This window comes from Bombina bombina, chromosome 5 (assembly GCF_027579735.1).
Source record: "Bombina bombina isolate aBomBom1 chromosome 5, aBomBom1.pri, whole genome shotgun sequence".
In the NCBI taxonomy this organism is placed as follows: Eukaryota; Metazoa; Chordata; class Amphibia; order Anura; family Bombinatoridae; genus Bombina; species Bombina bombina.
In genome coordinates this window covers 107,108,467-107,130,656 of record NC_069503.1, presented here as the reverse complement: position 1 = coordinate 107,130,656, position 22,190 = coordinate 107,108,467, and the positions used below count along the sequence as shown (strand labels likewise).

The 22,190-nt window shown below is 38.7% G+C and overlaps 1 protein-coding gene across 1 annotated transcript in view; it reads right to left on the bottom strand.

Moving 5' to 3' along the window:
* LOC128661366 (zinc finger protein 850-like) overlaps positions 1-18,083 on the bottom strand; it is a 305,244-nt gene extending 287,161 nt beyond the window's left edge. Inside the window, exons 1-2 of the mRNA XM_053715630.1 lie at positions 18,058-18,083; positions 15,068-15,183 (exon numbers count right to left, since the gene is read on the bottom strand). The gene's annotated coding sequence lies outside the window, so the exon portion shown is untranslated. The remainder of the gene's footprint in view (positions 1-15,067; positions 15,184-18,057) is intronic.
* Positions 18,084-22,190: the final 4,107 nt, after the last annotated feature.

Below are 22,190 nucleotides of genomic sequence, written 5' to 3'. Positions count from 1 at the left end.
CATAGTGTAACATCCTCCCACCTCGCAGGGTGAGTTAGAAAGCAAAAAATTACACGTCAAAAGAGGCAGCATACATTTGCATATATATGAAAGTACCAAGGTTAATTAGTGCTGTGAATATGAGAGTTCTCAACAGATAAACATATATATATATATATATATATATATATATATATATATATATATATATATATAAATAAATAAATAAAGATATACATCTGTACCACGATGTTGGGATTTTTTTTTTTAAACTAATAAACTAACTCAATGTAACTAACCTCTACATAAAACTAATAATAAAATAAAAGAAAAAAAAGAAAAAAAAAAATTAACTAAAGAAAAAACCCTACAGCAGTAGAGTATAACCTTGATGTTCTTAATGGTAATGGCCATTAGTTATTTAATGATATAGACCTTGGCATACAGGCACACGCTGGAGCGGATATGCTATTTCCAATATTCAGGCTTTCATAAAAATTAGGAATTAAAAAGGGTGTTACTTCTGGTATTCCAGATGGGTGTAGTAGAGGTTCAACCTGAAAGGATATTGGGATACAAAGATAACGCCAAATTGAGAAGGAGGGGTGTAGGATTGTCTCTGGGCTTAGTATGATGAGCTGAGTTGCGACATAAGCAGCATTTTTTCTACAATGCCTAGAAAATGTAAAGAGACCTGTATAAGTATAAACATCTTAAGCTAGGATGCAATAAACTTTTGTGGGAATTAGTATACTTATTTAAGAATTGTCACTAGCAGATGGCGGTGTTAAGTGATGAAATAATGGCCAAATGAGATTGAATTTAGAAGGAAAGACTATATAGGTAAGACTATATATAGTATATTTTTAATTTGGGTTAGAACACTAATAGATTACTAGCATGCTATGTTGCATATAGTTCAGCATCTGTCTCCCTTAGCTTACTCAGATTACATCCTGTACAACATGTTTGCGCCGTCAACCCAGATTAGGCTAGAAATATAGTGAACAGTTATGCCCTAATGGTATATAGAATGCAGAAAAGTACAGAATATATATTTCAGATGGAACTCTTAGTTCTATGTATTCAAGGGAAATGTAAGAAGATCAGTCAAAACTGAAAGGGTTGCAGTGTGCCAAGCGAGAAAAAATAATTTCTAAAAACAACAAGTTGCAAGGCTTAGCCTATTCACAAACATATCTGCAAGCGAATATAAGTAAAATAACAACATTGCATTTGAACTATTTCTGTTACAGTATAAGTGATTGCCTTGATCTTAAAAGGAGCATATAAGTTATGTCATGAAAACTGCATTGGAAGCGACCCCCACTTAACGTAATACAACTGTAGCAGTATACCCATCGTAGAGGGATGTTTGTTAGAAAAACAAATCGGTATGGATTCGCTCAGCAAGCAAAGTAAGGACAACAATATAAACTGTCCAACATGTCTATATAGTAGCTGGATGCGGTTTAAATAAAAAAAACGTGTGGAGTTCTACATAACCTGACATAATATTTTGTCCAGTGTGATGGAGCCAGTCAGATTTTGAGGAGCGATAGTCCAAACACCACCCGAGTCAGCCTGCGTGTGTTCCTCCCACTCTATCCGACACCAACCCTGCCTTGAGCCAGGGATTGACAAGATGGGTCCGGTAGCCAGCCAGCCTGACACACAAAGCGGCACGGGAAGAGCAGCTCCCCTGAGGGAAAGAGCCATGGACATTGAAGGGTGTGTGCAGATGCATTGTTTCCGCAGGTTTCGTAAGCAGGTAGGTGTATCGCGGTCAGCTTGGTGTATTGTTCTAAGAGATGGTACTGGAGCGGGTCAGCGGAGTAAGACAGTAGAGAACGGATTCCACTCCGTTCTCTAGTAATGCCGGTTGATGTCATGTAAGAAAACATAATTTATGCTTACCTGATAAATTCCTTTCTTCTGTTGTGTGATCAGTCCACGGGTCATCATTACTTCTGGGATATAACTCCTCCCCAACAGGAAATGCAAGAGGATTCACCCAGCAGAGCTGCATATAGCTCCTCCCCTCTACGTCAGTCCCAGTCATTCGACCAAGAATCAACGAGAAAGGAGTAACCAAGGGTGAAGTGGTGACTGGAGTATAATTTAAAAGATATTTACCTGCCTTAAAAACAGGGCGGGCCGTGGACTGATCACACAACAGAAGAAAGGAATTTATCAGGTAAGCATAAATTATGTTTTCTTCTGTTATGTGTGATCAGTCCACGGGTCATCATTACTTCTGGGATACCAATACCAAAGCAAAAGTACACGGATGACGGGAGGGATAGGCAGGCTCATTATACAGAAGGAACCACTGCCTGAAGAACCTTTCTCCCAAAAATAGCCTCCGAAGAAGCAAAAGTGTCAAATTTGTAAAATTTGGAAAAAGTATGAAGCGAAGACCAAGTTGCAGCCTTGCAAATCTGTTCAACAGAGGCCTCAAGTCGTTGGGTGCAAGAGAATGACTGGGACTGACGTAGAGGGGAGGAGCTATATGCAGCTCTGCTGGGTGAATCCTCTTGCATTTCCTGTTGGGGAGGAGTTATATCCCAGAAGTAATGATGACCCGTGGACTGATCACACATAACAGAAGAAATTCCAGGCTCTGTCAGCTCTTGCATAAAGCCTGGTGACATGCAGATACCACTTGTTCTCCTAGCATCCGGAATGGTGTTCACTGCCTCTTATTTCGGAATTGGCGCCAACTCCTTTACACTACTTTGCCGGGCTCCGCCATCAGAGGTCTGGGCCGATTTCAGCCGGATTGTTTCACCTAAGCTTGAGCACTGAGCAATGAGTGCATCAAATAGAGGTAAGAAAATGTCTGATAGTTCAGTCAGAACTGATTCAATTGCACACTGCATAATTATAGCAAGAATGTGCGGTGGTTACCGTAAGCACGGCAAAAACTTTAATTTAATTTAATTTCTTTAATGTGCCTTCCGGGGTAGAAGAGATGTGTTTTCTTCTGTTCATTGTAAGTTCCCGGACAGCGTGTCCTGTCAAGGGAGGCACGAATGGCTAGAAATAGTGGCCAATATACGGAATAATCCAAGTTTTTCTGCGGAGCAAAAGAAACCTGCCACCATCTTAGAGAGCCGCCCACCGGAAGTCCCCTTTAGTTAGTTTTTTAAGCGCAGGCAGTTTCTAAAGTGCCGTAAGTCACTGGCGACTCCAGAAATTTATAGTTACTCTCATTTCTGGACATCGCTAGTTTATCCGACTTACGGCACTTTAGCAACTGCCGGCGGGGTATATGTAATACCCAGATGTGCGAGGTGAAACTACGGGCGGCGCGGGTTCCCTCGCTTGCGCCGAAAACTACGCCGTATATCGGATTGCGCCCATGGTGACCATGTAGGCTGGTAGAATTGAAGATCTGTACACACCAGATTAACAACTAAATAAAAAAACATCTAAAATTTCTTCTAAACTAAATAAGCCTACAGCGATCACACATTACCTATTATTTTTCATGCTGCATGGAGTGTGTGCAGCCCTCACAAACACCTAAAGCCATGTTGCTTTCCTATTTAAATTATATATATATATATATATATATATATATATATATATATATATATATATATATATATATAATTTACATATAGCAAACAAGAGTCCTTTAGTTTAATCTTAATACACTGAAAGGGAAATGAAACCCAATTTTTTTTCTCACAATTCAGATAGAGTTTACAATTTTAAACAGCTTTGCAATTTACTTATATTGTCAAATTTGCTTTGTTTTCTTGGTATCCTTTATTTTTATTATTAGTTATTTGTAGAGCATCAGCATATTCTGCAACCCTATAAACATAGCTATAATATTCATTTTTAAGAGACAAATGGGTAGGGGGCCCTACCAAGAGTTGCACTGTTGCAATTCAGCTCTCATGAAGGTGATCTATAAAGCAGCTAGGCTCATTTGCTTATGTGCTTGTTCAGGAGCAGCAATGCACTACTGGGAGATAGCGGCTGATTGGTTGCTGTATATATGCTTCTTGTCATTGCCTCACCTGATGTGTTTATCTAGCTGCCAGTAGAGCAATGCTGCCCCTTCAAGAAAAGATACCAAGAAAATGAAGCAAATTTGATAAAATACTGTAAGTCAACTGGAATGTTTTTTTAAACTGTTTGCTCTATCTGAATCATGAATAAAAAACACAACATTGGGTTTCATGTCCCTTAAAGTTACAGATTAATAATACTGCAAGAATGCAAATGCAATTAAAAGCTCCACAAACTATGCACATGTTTAATAACTTAAAGTGATGGTAAACTCTGTTATTGGTAATTGACATATTTGAAATATTCATTACTATGTATATTAAACCGCATACTCATTTTAACTTTTTTATATGTACTTTTACAATAATTTATACATATTTACCGACCCATTTGTCGCCGCATCGCTCCACCCCTCTTATTTGTTTGCATCTCTAAACTGGACTCTTCTCTTGCCTACACCCTCTCTGGACGTCATAAAATGTGCGCGCTCCCGACAGTGTTATTTTTAACGCATGCGCATATTGGATAGTGACGTATACCAAGAAACATTGAGTCAAGAGATTCAATGTTTACTTGGTTCAGTGTGAATCAAAGAATTTACGTGTTTGAGTGTGCGAGACATCTCTCCCTTATAAAACGAGCAAACGTTTATAATAACAAAATATAAGTAAGTCAAAAATTATTTTATTTAGTTTTAAAAACATATAGCATTTTTATTTCATCAAATATTCCACCATTTGCTAGGAAATACATTTGGTTTTCAAAATAAAAGAAAGTAATCTATTTTTGTTTTCTCTTACAAAATAGTTTTTCCCTCTATTTTGCGATTCTAACAAGTTCAGCAGTGTTCTTACTGGCACTAAACAATGAATCGTTTGACAATACTACAGGATTCACTGTTTACTTCCGTGTGCCTTGTTGAAAATGAGAATGAGCGCATGCATTCCCAACACATAAACTCGCAAATTAGTCATCAGATTTAAACGATCCTAATTGGATGGCCAAATTGCGATGCTAAAGCGATATTGCGTATGCGTAAAATGGATCACATTGAAGTTAGCCTGTCTGGCGACAGGCTTACTGATTGGTTTAAGTATTTAAACAACCAATATGACATCACAGGGGGCTGGAAATGAAACGGAGATGAACGACTTACAATACATTGATTTGTGAGTATTTTCTAATATATTGTATTAGACGAAATTAGGTGTCCATAATTATTGTGATAGAACAAGAATAGTTATATAAACAAGTAAAATAGAGTTTACCATCCCTTTAAAGGGACATCAAAACCAATTTTTCTTCTTTTAAGATTCAGATAGAGCATACAGTTTTAACATCTTTCCAATGTACTTTTATTATCAATGTTGCTTCATTTTCTTGGCATCTTTTATTGAAGGAGCAGCAATGTACTACCAGGAGCTAGCTGAACACATTCTTAAGCCAAAGACAATAGATATATATGTGCAGCCTCCAATAAGCAGCTAGCTCACAGATCCTAAGCTTACCTAGCTATCTTTTTCGGCAAAGGATGCCAAGAGAACTAAGCAAATTAGATAATAAAAGTAAATTGGGAAATTGTTTAAAATTGTGTGCTCTATCTGAACCATAAAAGTAAAATTATGGTTTCCATGTCCCTTTAATAAAAATGCTTCAGGAAGCCTGTCTGTAGCTAATTCCTCCTAGAAACCATGAAATTAATAACTTAGAAAAAAAAAAACACAGCACAGACACAGTTTATCTGAATCAACACTAACACAGAATGCTTTTAAAAGATAAAATGCTTCCATATTTCTATGCAGCCCCGCTCACTAGCCCTGGGGTACACATAACTCCCATTGAAGAATTGTATATAAATGTGCAGCCTAGCAAGGGACTGTTATCTACAGTTACACATCACACATTAATGCATAGGTGACTAACACTACTGCTGTGAATGATAAAACACTGTTTTTATTATTTCCCCATGTAGAATACAACAAACTAAAATGTCTTATCCCAATGCTTCAGCTAAAATAAAAGCTGCACAGTATTAGCTGTATTCTACATGAGGATCTTACTGCACATTCACAGTACTAGCTGTATTCTACATGAGGATCTTACTGCACAGTTACAGTATTAGCTGTATTCTACATGAGGATCTTACTGCACAGTTACAGTATTAGCTGTATTCTACATGAGGATCTTACTGCACAGTCACAGTATTAGCTGTATTCTACATGAGGATCTTACTGCACAGTTACAGTATTAGCTGTATTCTACATGAGGATCTTACTGCACAGTTACAGTATTAGCTGTATTCTACATGAGGATCTTACTGCACAGTCACAGTATTAGCTGTATTCTACATGAGGATCTTACTGCACAGTTACAGTATTAGCTGTATTCTACATGAGGATCTTACTGCACAGTTACAGTATTAGCTGTATTCTACATGAGGATCTCACTGCACAGCCACAGTATTAGCTGTATTCTACATGAGGATCTTACTGCACAGCCACAGTATTAGCTGAATTCTACATGACGATCTTACTGCACAGCCACAGTATTAGCTGAATTCTACATGACGATCTTACTGCACAGCCACAGTATTAGCTGTATTCTACATGAGGATCTTACTGCACAGCCACAGTATTAGCTGAATTCTACATGACGATCTTACTGCACAGCCACAGAATTAGCTGTATTCTACATGAGGATCTTACTGCACAGTCACAGTATTAGCTGAATTCTACATGAGGATCTTACTGCACAGCCACAGTATTAGCTGTATTCTACATGAGGATCTTACTGCACAACCACAGTATTAGCTGTATTCTACATGAGGATCTTACTGCACAGTCACAGTATTAGCTGTATTCTACATGAGGATCTTACTGCACAGTCACAGTATTAGCTGTATTCTACATGAGGATCTTACTGCACAGTCACAGTATTAGCTGTATTCTACATGAGGATCTTACTGCACAGTCACAGTATTAGCTGTATTCTACATGAGGATCTTACTGCACAGCCACAGTATTAGCTGTATTCTACATGAGGATCTTACTGCACAACCACAGTATTAGCTGTATTCTACATGAGGATCTTACTGCACAGTCACAGTATTAGCTGTATTCTACATGAGGATCTTACTGCACAGTCACAGTATTAGCTGTATTCTACATGAGGATCTTACTGCACAGTCACAGTATTAGCTGTATGCTACATGAGGATCTTACTACACAGTCACAGTATTAGCTGTATGCTACATGAGGATCTTACTGCACAGCCACAGTATTAGCTGTATTCTACATGAGGATCTTACTGCACAGTCACAGTATTAGCTGTATTCTACATGAGGATCTTACTGCACAGTCACAGTATTAGCTGTATTCTACATGAGGATCTTACTGCACAGTCACAGTATTAGCTGTATTCTACATGAGGATCTTACTGCACAGTCACAGTATTAGCTGTATTCTACATGAGGATCTTACTGCACAGCCACAGTATTAGCTGTATTCTACATGAGGATCTTACTGCACAGTCACAATATTAGCTGTATTCTACATGAGGATCTTACTGCACAGCCACAGTATTAGCTGTATTCTACATGAGGATCTTACTGCACAGCCACAGTATTAGCTGTATTCTACATGAGGATCTTACTGCACAGTCACAGTATTAGATGTATTCTACATGAGGATCTTACTTCACAGCCACAGTATTAGCTGTATTATACATGAAGATCTTACTGCACAGCCACAGTATTAGCTGTATTCTACATGACGATCTTACTGCACAGCCACAGTATTAGCTGTATTCTACATGACGATCTTACTGCACAGCCACAGTATTAGCTGTATTCTACACGACAATCTTACTGCACAGCCACAGTATTAGCTGTATTCTACATGAGGATCTTACTGCACAGCCACAGTATTAGCTGTATTCTACATGAGGATCTTACTGCACAGTTACAGTATTAGCTGTATTCTACATGAGGATCTTACTGCACAACCACAGTATTAGCTGTATTCTACATGAGGATCTTACTGCTCAGCCACAGTATTAGCTGTATTCTACATGAGGATCTTACTGCACATTCACAGTATTAGCTGTATTCTACAAGACGATCTTACTGCACAGTCACAGTATATAGAGTCTTGTGTCCTCTTTTTCTTTCTCTATGCATAAAAGGTGCTCTCCAATCCTGTCTTTTAGCATCCTCTTAGTTTCCCCAAAATATATTAAATTACATGTACATTGAAGTACATATATGACCCCTTTTGTCGTGCATCTAATAAGTTCTTTTATTGGAATCGTTTCTCCCGTGGATGGAATTTTTAAGGAGTTTCTTTTATAGCTATGTTGACAGGCCTTACACGAATAGCATGGAAAATATCCTGCCACTTTCTTTCCAGAAATATCTAGTTGTGCATTTGACCATGTTTTCTTCTCTTGAAAGGTACTGGGTACTAGTATCTGTTTTAAATTTCTTGATTTCCTAAATATAAGCCTTGGTCTACTAGTCAACTTGTCTCCTATAATGGGGTCTGATTGTACAACATGCCAATGTTTATTAAGGATTTTTCTTATAATACCATGATCATTACTGTAATCAGTAATAAATGGGGTATCAATAGTGTCTTTAGCATCTGTAATGTTTTTTTGTTTATATGTAAGAAGTGTCTGCCTATTCATTGATCTAGCTCTACTGGTAGCCTTGTTCACTAAATCCTCATCATATCCCCTATCTTTGAACCTTTCAATGAGAGTCCCTATTTGTTCCTCAAAGTCTGATAATCTAGAACAATTCTTTCTGATCCTTAAGGCCTGACCTACTGGGATATTGTTTTTCCATTGTTGTAAATGGCAACTATCTGAATGTATAAAGCTGTTAGAGTCTACATCTTTGAAATGTGTCTTTGTCTCAATTAGATTATCTATCACCATGATCTCTAGGTCAAGAAAGATAGCTTTTTCTTTACTGTAATTATGTGTGAATTTCAGGCCTTTGTCATTGGTGTTCATACTCATCAACATGTTACCCAACTCAGCTTCAGATCCTTTCCAGACCATTAACAAATTGTCTATATATCTCCTATAGAGCACGAGGTTTGCACCAAAGCCATTTTCCCTAAAAAAATCTTCTTCCCAATGGCCTACGAACAAATTAGCGTAGCTTAGTGCAAACCTCGTGCCCATAGCAGTCCCTTCGATTTGAAGATAGAAATTTTTATCAAATGAAAAATAGTTGTTATTCAATATGAAAGCTATACTTTTTAATAAAAAGGTACTTTGTTCTGATTTAATTTCGGGGTCTGCATCTAAATATCTTTTTACAGACAATAAGCCCTTTTGATGGTCAATCACTGTATAAAGTGAAGTAATGTCGCAAGTTACTAAAAACCAATTCTCCTCCCATTGGATCGTGTCAAGAATTTTTAACACCTGGGTGGAGTCCCTCAAATAGGAATTAAGCTGTCTACATATTTCTGCAAGAATGAGTCCACATACTGTGAAAGATTAGATGATAAGGACCCCACCCCGGAGATAAATGGCCTTCCAGGGGGGTTATTTAGATCTTTATGGATCTTTGGAAGGAAGTAGAAGACCGGGACCCTAGGAAACCTAGGGTCCAGGAAATCCACCTCATTATTCAAAATTCCCAAATCTTTTCCTTCTGTGATAATTTTTTTCAAATTAGCTGTAAATTTATTAGTGGGATTCAGTTCAAGTTTTCTATAAGTTTTTTTATCATTAAGAAGTCTCAGGGCTTCATTCTTATAGTATTTAGTGTCCATGACTACAATCCCGCCACCCTTGTCGGCGGGCTTTATAGTCACGTCACCATTTTTCTTTAGACCATCCAAAATTAATAAATCTTGTTTATTCATATTGGTTTTCATATATTGTGAGGGTTGGCTTTTCTTAAGATCCCCAAGTACCATTAACTCAAAGGTTTCTAGGTTACTCCCTTTACAGAGCGTAGGGTTAAATGTAGATTTGTTCTTTAAATCTGTGTGAATACATTTTTCTTGTCTTACTTCCACCTCTTTAGTCCTATCCAGTGGATCTTTTAAGAAGTAACGTTTAAGTGTTAGGTTTCTTATGAATTTCTTCACATGTATATGTGTATTGAACTTATTCATTTTTGTGCTGGGTGCAAATGAAAGTCCATGACTCAGAATTCTTTTTTCATCCTCTTTTAAGTCAACACTACTAATATTAAAAACCCCATTTGTATTCACCTTATCCTCTTTGCCTCTTTTACTCGTTCCCCTCCCTCTTGTTCCTCTAATGGTCTTTTTCTGTTTACCCAAACATTGTCCAAATTTTCTTTTTGGAGATTCCTTGACGTGCCCTCCCTTAGAGGGCTGTGTTCTAAAAAATGAGTTCTATTATCTCTAGTCCTGGGGGTCTCAGATTGCTGATATATTTGTCTAGAGTTACTATTTACTGGTGTTTGCCATCTTTCGTTATTTACCCAATGTGTTTGTGTTATACATTGTCTTCTTTTTGTCAAAATTATAATTTTCATCCCCAAACCTATTTGGTTGGTAATTAGTGTGTCTATATGTGTCATGATGGTAATAACCACTATTTTGTCTATTATATGTAGTGGACCTCCAAGAATGATGTGTGTTCCTATCTCTATATTCATGATTTCTGGGGTGGGGATTATTTATTTTTTCTTTCTTTTTATAACTAACTGTAGTCCAGTCATTTTGAGATGTGGTTAAATCCATCTCTTTATTTTTTTTTTATTTTTTTTTTAAATTCTTTTTATTGAGAGCCAACACATGAGTACAATAATCAACAGTTCCACACATTATCATGAAGGTTACATCCACAGATTCAGTAGGTATACCATCCCCTGAAGGATGATATTATTCAGGACATAGCAGAAATTCAGTAGATCAATACATGACAATTAAGATAATCCGGATGCTAATAACAATTTACATTTTTGGTATCTACATATGTTTAGCCCTCTCATTTTACATTTTCATCCCCAACTAGTCCCCGAACCCTCCCCCCAATCCCCAAAACACTAACCACCTTATAACTAAAAAACAAAAACAAAAAAACTACAACCAATACTTTCTCCTATTTTAAGTGTATGTCACCCTGCGCATTGCATAATGAGAACAATTGTTTGTGCCACTATGATATACAAATTCGGAATTTTCCTTTATTCTTATTTTAAGAGTTATCCAGATGCCCCATTCAGGGTCCAGGGGCTATGGTCTAAGATTAAAAGTAGGGTTTCGGGATGGTAATTAAAGAAAGGCATCCGTGTCACAGCAACCTAATAACAAGCAGAGGGGTAATATTCTAAAAGTTAGTAGTGCGTGTTTAGTTATAAAGACTCAGTATGACTTGGGGTATCCACAAGTTTAAGTGAGGTGGTAGGAAATAGTTTGCAGGTTGAATTTGATGTCAAAGTGGCAGCAGCATTAACGATAGAGGTATAAGTATGGAATTCAAAATCTTCTACTGGAGCAGGTGGCACCACCCATGATATATCAACATATTGCTCATGGGAGACGTTAAGAAAGAGGTGTATGTACTGCAGGAGAGTGGGTATTAACAGAATAAAATAAAATAACATTCCAAAATCTCCAGATATTAAAATAGCAAGCACACAGTCAAGAAGACCACATGGATTTGTGCAGTCCTCAGACAACAACATGGATTTCGCTGATGGGGGGTCTATGAGAACAGTGGGGTCTGTAACAAAAGCCACTGAGAAAACCGCAGACTTATAGTAAGGAAATTCAATAAATATGTTGACACTTTTGGACTGCTTATAGGGTTGACATTTATATTTAATAATAAGGGCAAGGGTTGAGCCTACAGAGATGCTAGAACAGCACGTGCTGCCGTAGTGTAGAGGTTAATTTTGTTAAGCTACTATGAATAATATAGCGACCTGTGTCGCCCAAACTGATACGATATTTATGCTCATGGGAGACATTAAAAGAGAATTGTATGCACTTCAGGAGAGTGGGTATTAACAAAATACAATTGCATTCCAAAGTTTCTACAAGAGCTCTATGTTGAAATAAAATAAAAAGAATAAAAAAAAAAAAAAAACCCAGCTTAATAGGGAATTTGAGGCAAACACAGACTACATAGCCCAACATTAACATAGACTTTAGAGGGTGACAGTTCGTGCCGGCATAACTGAGACCAGAACGGCTAACCATAACAGTGCCGCTGCGGCTTTACTCTTAGCTTCAGTCAGCCGATGCCCATTTTCCAACCAATGTTCTGTGCATTGTTCTCTACATAAGGGCTGGAGTCGTGAGAAGCTGCGGATTGTTTTGTTGCCGATGTGGTAACCATCTGGACTGCTAGTATCTCTAGAACCCGCAATGATGTGGTGGCATATGGGAGTTCAGAAAAATCTGTCATGTAGGGACAGCAAATGAGTGGTTTCTGCACGCTTGTGTTACGCTGTATCTTGTCACCATGATCCGGGTCCACTGTGACAATTATGGCCACCCCAGACCTGACAGGCATTCCCACAAGCGTGCCCTCCACACCGCTTGCACAGTGAGAAACAATGCGGGTTGGGAGCCGTTGGATTTCACTGCCGGAACAGAGGTATTGTATGCCGTCTTCTCTGTTTGAGCTCAAATCCAGGTTCACAACTATAGCAGACCCCTGTAAGAACATAGAAGGATTCGACAAGTCCCCCCTTGAATTCGAAAGTGGTTCAGTGGCAGATTCTGACAAGCCCCGGCAGGAAGAAGGTGCTCTATTCTCCAATGTTCCTGCTTCTGGTCTGTTCTGTGGGGGAGCGAGAGTCTTAAGACTGCCGACTGTTCCCTGTGAGTGGTGTGCGTTATTACCAGACATAGTTTGTAAGGTAGGGGCACGTCGGCTGGAAACGAATCCACTTAGTTGTGGAGGCTGTTCCTTCATCTTCGCCAATTCACATAGTTCAGTGCAGGATGATATTAGTCGGGTTAACTTAGGTAAGAATATGGCTCTTAGTTCAGCAAGAACATAACTGTTGAAGTCTGATTCTTTAGTTATGTGTCCCTCCATTTCTTGAGGTTAATGAATTGAAGTGGAGTTAAGTACAACATGGCGATAAAAAACACGCCAGAACGCCAAATGGCCTTATTAAGTGCCTTCCAGGGGAGAAGAGATGAAATTACTTCTATCTGCTTGAGATTCCCGGACAGCTTATCTGTCAAGGGAGATGCAGATGGCATAAGGGTGATGGCAGTGTAGCAGGTATTAGGAGACGGTTTCTTCAGAGCTACACAAGCTCGCAGCCATCTTCTAGAGCCGCCCACCGGAAGTCCCTCCATCTCTTCATTTTTATTTATTTCTGTTTGTGGTTTAATTGTATCTCTGTCTAGTTTTTTCCATTTAATTTTTAGGAGGTCTTTGCTTAGATTATTTATTCTCTCAATCATTACTTTCTGTTTCTCTTTATATTCTTTTGACTTTTCCTCTTTAAGTTTTAACTGACTTATTACTTATTACTATTGAATAGCTTAAGTAAGCACAACCAGTAGAAATTACACTGCCAGTGGGGTGCAGGATAGTTAAATAATACAATTATAATCTTCCATTATTCTCTCTATGTATTGAGCTTTAGTTTTCCAGTCAAATATAAGATAAGAAGGCAAGTGTTTGTACACAAAGTGATAACATAATGAGATCTGATATTACCTCTAAGTTCAACCCATTGTTATAGGCTTTGTTTGGTTTAAAATCACAAAACCAGCTACTTCATATACACAAATAAACCTGAAAATGCAATTTCTCATACATTTTATATAGAGACAGAAAAATTAAAAAGAGCACAAAGGGTATTATGTGACACACTCCAAATAATAGACTTAATTTATCAAATGAGACATGGACAGGGAGGACTGATGTAACTAATTTAAAATATAACTTGTATTAATCAAGGATTAAAATTAAATCAAACAAACAAGTTACATATAATACACAAAGTGATATTATGGAGATACAGGAAGACCTATTGCATATTTATCAGTGTTTATATTGCGAATGGGATGGTCTGTGATTATAACATAGATGTATTGGTAAGATTCAAAGAGTCAAACAGTCTATTTTACAATCAGTTCCTAGATAGGATAATATTGTTATAAAGCATCACAGGACCCTACCTACCTAACTTCCATTTCCCTATAATGAGAAATATAACCTTAATCTAACTGTAAGTCAAACTCCAAATATCCCCAGTGTATACCTCCCTTTTACCTCCCCCCTCCCCTTAGAGAGGTTTTTCCATAATTTTATATAGAGCAGCTGGTATAACAAGTCCTTGACAATACATTAACATAAAAACTTTTTTTCAGTGTACTGTCCCTTTAAATTAAGCACACAAATTAGTGGCGGTCCTGGGTGGGGAACACTCACTGGTGGAGTTGTGGGTGTTCCACACATGGGAAAAAGGTAGGTTTAAGTGTAGTTATGGGAGTTCCTTGAGCTGGGCCAGGGCAGGAGGAGAAGGTAGAGTTGCAGGTATTATGAGAGCAGGTGTTGACACAAATGTTCTTAAAGATGCAGATATAAATATAATAGTTTATATTTGTTTAACCCTTTGAGTGCTAAGCACTTTCCCACCTGGGTGCTATACTGTTTTTTTGTTTTTGTTTTTTTAACTTTTTTTTTTCAGATCCCCAAGACTTACACTGTTGGGAAGGATAGGTGATTACCTTTCGAACTGTGGGTGTTCGGGGTCTGTAGCAGCTTAGATGCCTGAGATACATGCTTCTAATCAGCATGCCCCATGCTCCTATACTTAACATTATGAATTTTAAATAAAGTTGCGCGGTGACGTCACCACGTCATTGCTCGTGATGTCACCGCACATAACATGAAGCCCCAGCGATGCCAGTCACTATGGCCGAATCGCCGGGCTCCAGGTGGGAGAATGCTAGTGATGTGTCTGAGCCATTGGTAGCACCATAGTGGGAAACTCTGCGACGGCTCAGGGCCATCATTAGCACTCAAGGGGTTAATGAGTGATCTATTCTATTTTACCAGTAATTAAAGTCAGCATAATATCTATTTTACTCACCTAACACATATGAGCTCATGCTGATAACAGGCTCCAATGTCTGTGCTCAGGAAGAAGGTTCCGTTATTCACTCCAGTTACAGCAATACCTGATATCTCTCAGTGCTCTGGCTGTGTCTGTAAAAAGTATATTAAATGGTTTAGACAGATAATAATAATAAATAGTTCTGATTAACTGTATGTATGGTATATTTTAAAGGCACACATAACAATTCATGTGATACAGATCAGCTCATTAGGTTATTACATATGTGCTATTGATTCAGCATTTATCAATGTGCAGTGGACATGATACGCTACTACTTTTTATGTCCACTCGCACATTGTTAAATATGCCCCTACATTTGGCCTTTCTTGAGGAGTGGCTTTTTTCTTGCAACCCTCCCATTCAAGCCACATTTGTGGAGAATGTGTGATATTGTTGTCACATGCACACAATGACCACCCTTTTGTCATAAATTCCTGAAACTGCTTCAGAGTTGCTGTGGGCCTCTTGGTAGCCTCTCTGACCAGTTTCCTCCTGGCTCTTTCATCCAGTTTGGAACAATGTCCTGATCCAGAGAGGGTCTATGTTGTACCAAATACCTTCCACTTCTTAATAATAGACTTCACTGTGCTTCTAGGCATTGATAAAGCCTTTGATGTTTTCCTGTATCCATCTTCTGACTTGTCCACAACATTATCCCAGAGATCTTTTGTCAGTGCCTTGCTATCCATAGCTGATTGTTTGCTTCAGTTGCACTACCAGAGACTGAGATGCTCCAGGAAAGCCCTTTCCATGCTGGGCTAATCAATATGCCCACAGTTGAATGTCAAATGGCATTGTGTGTGCAGTTGAGAAAATGATTAGCTACACCTGATTTTACAAGTAATTTTAGGAGGGGTTGATCCTTTTACCAACTCAGTGATGCTGTTTTTTAATTCTCTTTATTTTTGTCTGACATATTGGTGTTATAAATAATTACAACTGGATACACTGACTGTCTTTATTTCAGGCTGCAAAGCAAAAAAATGTGATTATTTTCAAGGGGGTGATTCTTTTCAATACCCACTGTAAGCCTCTGCAGACTGCAATCAGTGCTGACTCATAAACAACTCCACAGGAGTGAGCACCTTATCTATATATCACACATGAACTAGCAGTGTCTTGATGTGAAAAGCTAAAAAATGCACTAATAGATGAGAGGCAAGAAATTAGCATATGTGCCTATGTAGGTTTAGATTTCAACAAACAAGACCAAAAGAACAAAGCAGATTTGATGATAAAAATAAATTTGAAAGTTGTTTAAAATTAATGTCCTATCTAAATAATGAAAGTTTAATTTTAACTTTACTGTCCTTTAAACTCTAAAAAATTGTTTTCCAATCATTATAATTATAAGTGCATACGACAGGCTTCATAAACATGACCCTGCTACATATCTGCCCCTAGTAAGTTTGAGCAGGGGTTATAAGATCATGTAAAACAATAAAAGTGTTGCTAACAAAACAGCAGTGAAAACCCTTTCTCTACTCCTTAACAAGTTCAAATTGGCTCCTACAAATAAGGCAAACAAAGCATGTATTAACCCTATACTAGCACACAGAGCTACACAGTGTTTATTAACCCTTCACTAGCACAGAGCGCAGCACAGTGTGTATTAACCCTTCACTAGCACACAGAGCTACACAGTGTGTATTAACCCTTCACTAGCACAGAGAGCAGCACAGTGTGTATTAACCCTTCACTAGCACAGAGAGCAGCACAGTGTGCATTAACCCCTTCACTAACACAGAGAGCAACACAGTGTGTATTAACCCTTCAGTACCACAGAAAGCTGCACAGTGTGTATTAACCCCTTCAGTAACACAGAGAGCAACACAGTGTGTATTAACCCTTCACTGGCACAGAGAGCTGCACAGTGTGTATTATTAACCCTTCACTAGCACAGAGAGCAGCACAGTGAGTGTGTATTATTAACCCTTCACTAGCACAGAGAGCAGCACAGTGTGTATTAACCCTTCACTAGCACAGAGAGCAGCACAGTGTGTATTAACCCTTCACTAGCACAGAGAGCAGCACAGTGTGTATTAACCCTTCACTAGCACAGAGAGCAGCACAGTGTAATAACCCTGCACAAGCACAAAAAGCTGCAGTGTTTTAACCCTTCACTAGCACAGAGCAGCAGTGTGTATTAACCCCTTCAATAGCCCAGAGAGCAGCACAGTGTGTATTACCCCTTCACTAACACAGAGAGCAGCAGTGTGTATTAACCCCTTCAATAGCCCAGAGAGCAGCACAGCTTGTATTAACCTTTCACTAGCAAAGAGAGCAGCACACTGTGTATTAACCCCTTAATTAGCACAGAAAGCAGCAGTGTTTATTACCCCTTCACTAACACAGAGAGCAGCACAGTGTGTATTAACCCTTCACTAACACAGAGAGCCACACAGTGTGTATTAACCCTTCACTAGCACAAAGAGCAGCACAGTGAGTATTACCCCTTCACTAGCACAGAGAGCTGCACAGTGTGTATTAACCCTTCACTAGCACAGAGAGCTGCACAGTGTGTATTAACCCTTCACTAGCACAGAGAGCTGCACAGTGTGTATTAACCCTTCACTAGCACAGAGAGCTGCACAGTGTGTATTAACCCTTCACTAGCAGAGAGCTGCACAGTGTGTATTAACCCTTCACTAGCAGAGAGCTGCACAGTGTGTATTAACCCTTCACTAGCACAGAGAGCTGCACAGTGTGTATTGACCCTTCACTAGCACAGAGAGCAGCACAGTGTGTATTAACCCTTCACTAGCACAGCGAGCAACACAGTGTGTATTAACCCTTCACTAGCACAAAGAGTTGAACAGCACCCAGTATCCCATTGCCTGACACAAGCATATAAGTAACATGCACTAATAGAACAACATTTATAACAATTATAAACTATTTAAGAAGATCAGAAAGTGACTAAAACGTTTTATCACACAATACACACAGCCTGACTCACTCACCCAGCAGCAGCTGCACAGGAAGTAAATGGGAGGGGAACAAAGAGCAGTTCAATACTAAACTAAATCTCCAGAATACAGGCTGAGAAGTCACATGTTAAGCAGCAGCCAATCAGACAAAAGGAAATATGCAACCATTTCAAAGACAAATTGGATGCTTTAACATGTTTAAATTCTGCAAATTCATAAAATTAGTAACTGAGCAAATTGTCACTGTCATATCCTCTACTAGTGCATTACAGCTACACTATATACATAAAGCTACACAATATATATTAGCACTTTCACTGGCACTGAAAAGATCTGCACTTTGTAGTAGCACAGTGTGTATTAACCCTTCACTAGCACAGAGAGGAGTATAGTGTGTTATTCATGCACTAACACAAAGAGTTGAACAGCACTAAGTATCCCATTGCCTGGCACAAGCAGGTGAATAACATGCATTAAAAGAACAACATTTATAACAATTATAAACTTTTTAAGAAGACTAGAAAGTGACTAAAACGTTTTATCACACAATACACACAGCCTGACTCACTCACCCAGCAGCAGCTGCACAGGAAGTAAATGGGAGGGGAACAAAGAGAAGTTGAATACTGGACTACATCTCCCAGAATACACGCTTAGAAGTCACATGTTAAGCAGCAGCCAATCAGACAAAATAAAATATGCAACCATTTCAAAGACAAATTGGATGCTTTAACATGTTTAAATTCTGCAAATTCATAGAATTAGTAACTGAGCACATTGTCACTGTCATATCCTCTACTAGTGCATTACAGCTACACTATATACATAAAGCTACACAATATATATTAGCACTTTCACTAGCACTGAGAAGAGCTGCACTTTGTATTAGCCCCTTCACCAGCATAGAAATCTGCAGAGTATGTATTAACCATTTACTAACACCAAGAGAAGAATAGGGCTTAGTACTCCATTGCCTGGCACAAGCAGATGAATAACATGCATTAAAAGAACAACATTTATAACAATTATAAACTTTTTATGAAGATCAGAAAGTAACTAAAACGCTTTTTCACACAATACACACAGCCTGACTCACTCACCCAGCAACAGCTGCACAGGAAGTAAATGGGAGGGGAACAAAGAGCAGTTCAATACTGAACTACATCTCCCAGAATACATGCTTAGAAGTCACATGTTAAGCAGCAGCCATTCAGACAAAAGAAAATATGCAACCATTTCAAAGACAAATTGGATGCTGTATAACATGTTTAAATGCTGCAAATTAATAAAATAGTAACTGAGCACATTGCCACTGTCATATCCTCTATTAGTATATTAAAGCCTCAGTATATACATAAACACACAATAACAATATATATTAGCACTTTCACTGGCACTGAGAAGATCTGCACTTTGTAATAACCCCTTCACTTACACAGAGATTTACACAGTGTATTAACCCCTTCATTAAGACAGAGAGCTGCACCATGTGTATTAACCCCTTCAGTAGCACAGAAAGCTGCACAGTGTGTATTAACCCCTTCACTAACACAGAGAGCAGCACAGTGTGTAGTAACCCCTTCACTAGCACAGAGAGCTGCACAGTGTGTATTAACCCTTCAGTAGCACAGAGACAGCTGCACAGTGTGTATTAACCCCTTCACTAGCACAGAGAGAGAGCACAGTGAGTATTAAACCTTCACTGGCACAGAGAGCTGCACAGTGTGCATTAACCCTTCACTAGCACAGAGAGCAACACAGTGTGTATTAACCCTTCAGTAGCACAGAGACAGCTGCACAGTGTGTATTAACCCCTTCACTAACACAGAGGGCAAAACAGTGTGTATTAACCCTTCACTAGCCCAGAGAGCAGCACAGCAGCACAGTGTAATAACCCTGCACAAGCACAAAAAGCTGCACAGTGTGTATTAACCCCTTCAATAGCCCAGAGAGCAGCACAGCTTGTATTAACCCTTCACTAGCACAGAGAGCCGCACAGTGTGTATTACCCCTTCACTAGCACAGAGAGTAGCACAGTGTGTATTAACCCTTTACTAGCACAGAGAGCAGCACAGTGTGTATTAACTCTACACTAGAACAAAGCGCAGCACAGTGTGTATTAACCCTTTACTAGCACAGAGAGCAGCACAGTGTGTATTAACTCTACACTAGAACAAAGAGCAGCACAGTGTGTATTAACCCTTCACTAGCACAAAGAGCAGCACAGTGTGTATTAACCCCTTCACTAGCACAGAAAGTTGCACATTGTGAATTAACTCTTCACTAGCAGAGAGCTGCACAGACTCAGTGTGCATTAACCCTTCACTGGCACAGAGAGCTGCACAGTGTGTAATAACCCTTCACAAGCACATCAAGCTGCACAGTGTGTATTATCCCATAGCCTGGCACAAGCAGCTGAATAACATGCATTAACCCCTTAATGACCACAGCACTTTTCCATTTTCTGTCTGTTTGGGACCAAGGCTATCTTTACATTTCTGCAGTGTTTGTGTTTAGCTGTAATTTTCCCCTTACTCATTTAATGTACCCACACATATTATATACCGTTTTTCTCGCCATTAAATGGACTTTCAAAATATACCATTATTTTCATCATATCTTATAATTTACTATTAAAAAATTTATAAAATATGAGGAAAAAATGGAAAAAAACACACTTTTTCTAACTTTGACCCCCAAAATCTGTTATACATCTACAACCACCAAACAAAAACCATGCTAAATAGTTTCTAAATTTTGTCCTGAGTTTAGAAATACCCAATGTTTACATGTTCTTTGCTTTTTTTGCAAGTTATAGGGCCATAAATACAAGTAGCACTTTGCTATTTCCAAACCACTTTTTTTCAAAATTAGCGCTAGTTACATTAGAACACTGATATCTTTCAGGAATCCCTGAATATCCATTGACATGTATATATTTTTTTTTTAAAAGACATCCCAAAGTATTGAACTAGGCCGATTTTGGTATATTTCATGCCACCATTTCACCGCCAAATGCGATCAAATAAAAAAAATTGTTCACTTTTTCACAATTTTTTTCACAAACTTTAGGTTTCTCACTGAAATTATTTACAAAAAACTTATGCAATTATAGCATATATGGTTGTAAATGCTTCTCTGGGATCCCCTTTGTTCATAAATAGCAGACATATATGGCTTTGGTTTTGCTTTTTGCTAATTAGAAGGCTGCTAAATGCGACTGCGCACCACACGTGTATTATGCCCAGCAGTGAAGGGGTTAATTAGGGAGCATGTAGGGAGCTTCTAGGGTTAATTTTAGCTTCAGTGTAGTGTAGTAGACAACCCCAAGTATTGATCTAGGCCCATTTTGGTATATTTCATGCCTCCATTTCACCGCCAAATGCAATCAAATTAAAAAAAACGCTAAATTTTTCACAATTTTAGGTTTCTCACTGAAATTATTTACAAACAGCATGTGCAATTATGGCACAAATAGTTGTAAATGCTTCTCTGGGATCCCCTTTGTTCAGAAATAGCAGACATATATGACTTTGGCGTTGCTTTTTGGTAATTAGAAGGCCGCTAAGTGCTGCTCCGCATCACACGTGTATTATGGCTAGCAGTCAAGGGGTTAATTAGGTAGTTTGTAGGGAGCGTGCAGGGTTAATTTTAGCTTTAGTGTAGAGATCAGCCTCCCACCTGACACATCAGACCCCCTGATATCTCCCAAACAGCTCCCTTCCCTCCCCCACCCCACAATTGTCCCCGCCATCTTAAGTACTGGCAGAAAGTCTGCCAGTACTAAAATAAAAGGTTTTTTTAGTTCTCTCTGCACCGGAGGGGTAAAAATTGTTATTGCAGGATGCCTCGATATTGAGGCATCCTGCAATAACCGGAAAGCAGCTGAAAACAATGAGGATCGCTTCCAGCTGCTTTCCAAACCGAGGACGTACGCCATACGTCCACAGGCGTTAACTGCATTTTTCCTGAGGACGTATGGCGTACGTCCTCGGTCATTAAGGGGTTAAAAGAACAACATTTCTAACAATTATAAACATTTACAAAGATCAGAAAGGGACTAAAACATTTATCACACAATACACACAGCCTGACTCACTCACCCAGCAACAGCTGCACAGGAAGTAAATGGGAGGGGGACAAAGGTCAGTTCAATACTGAACTAC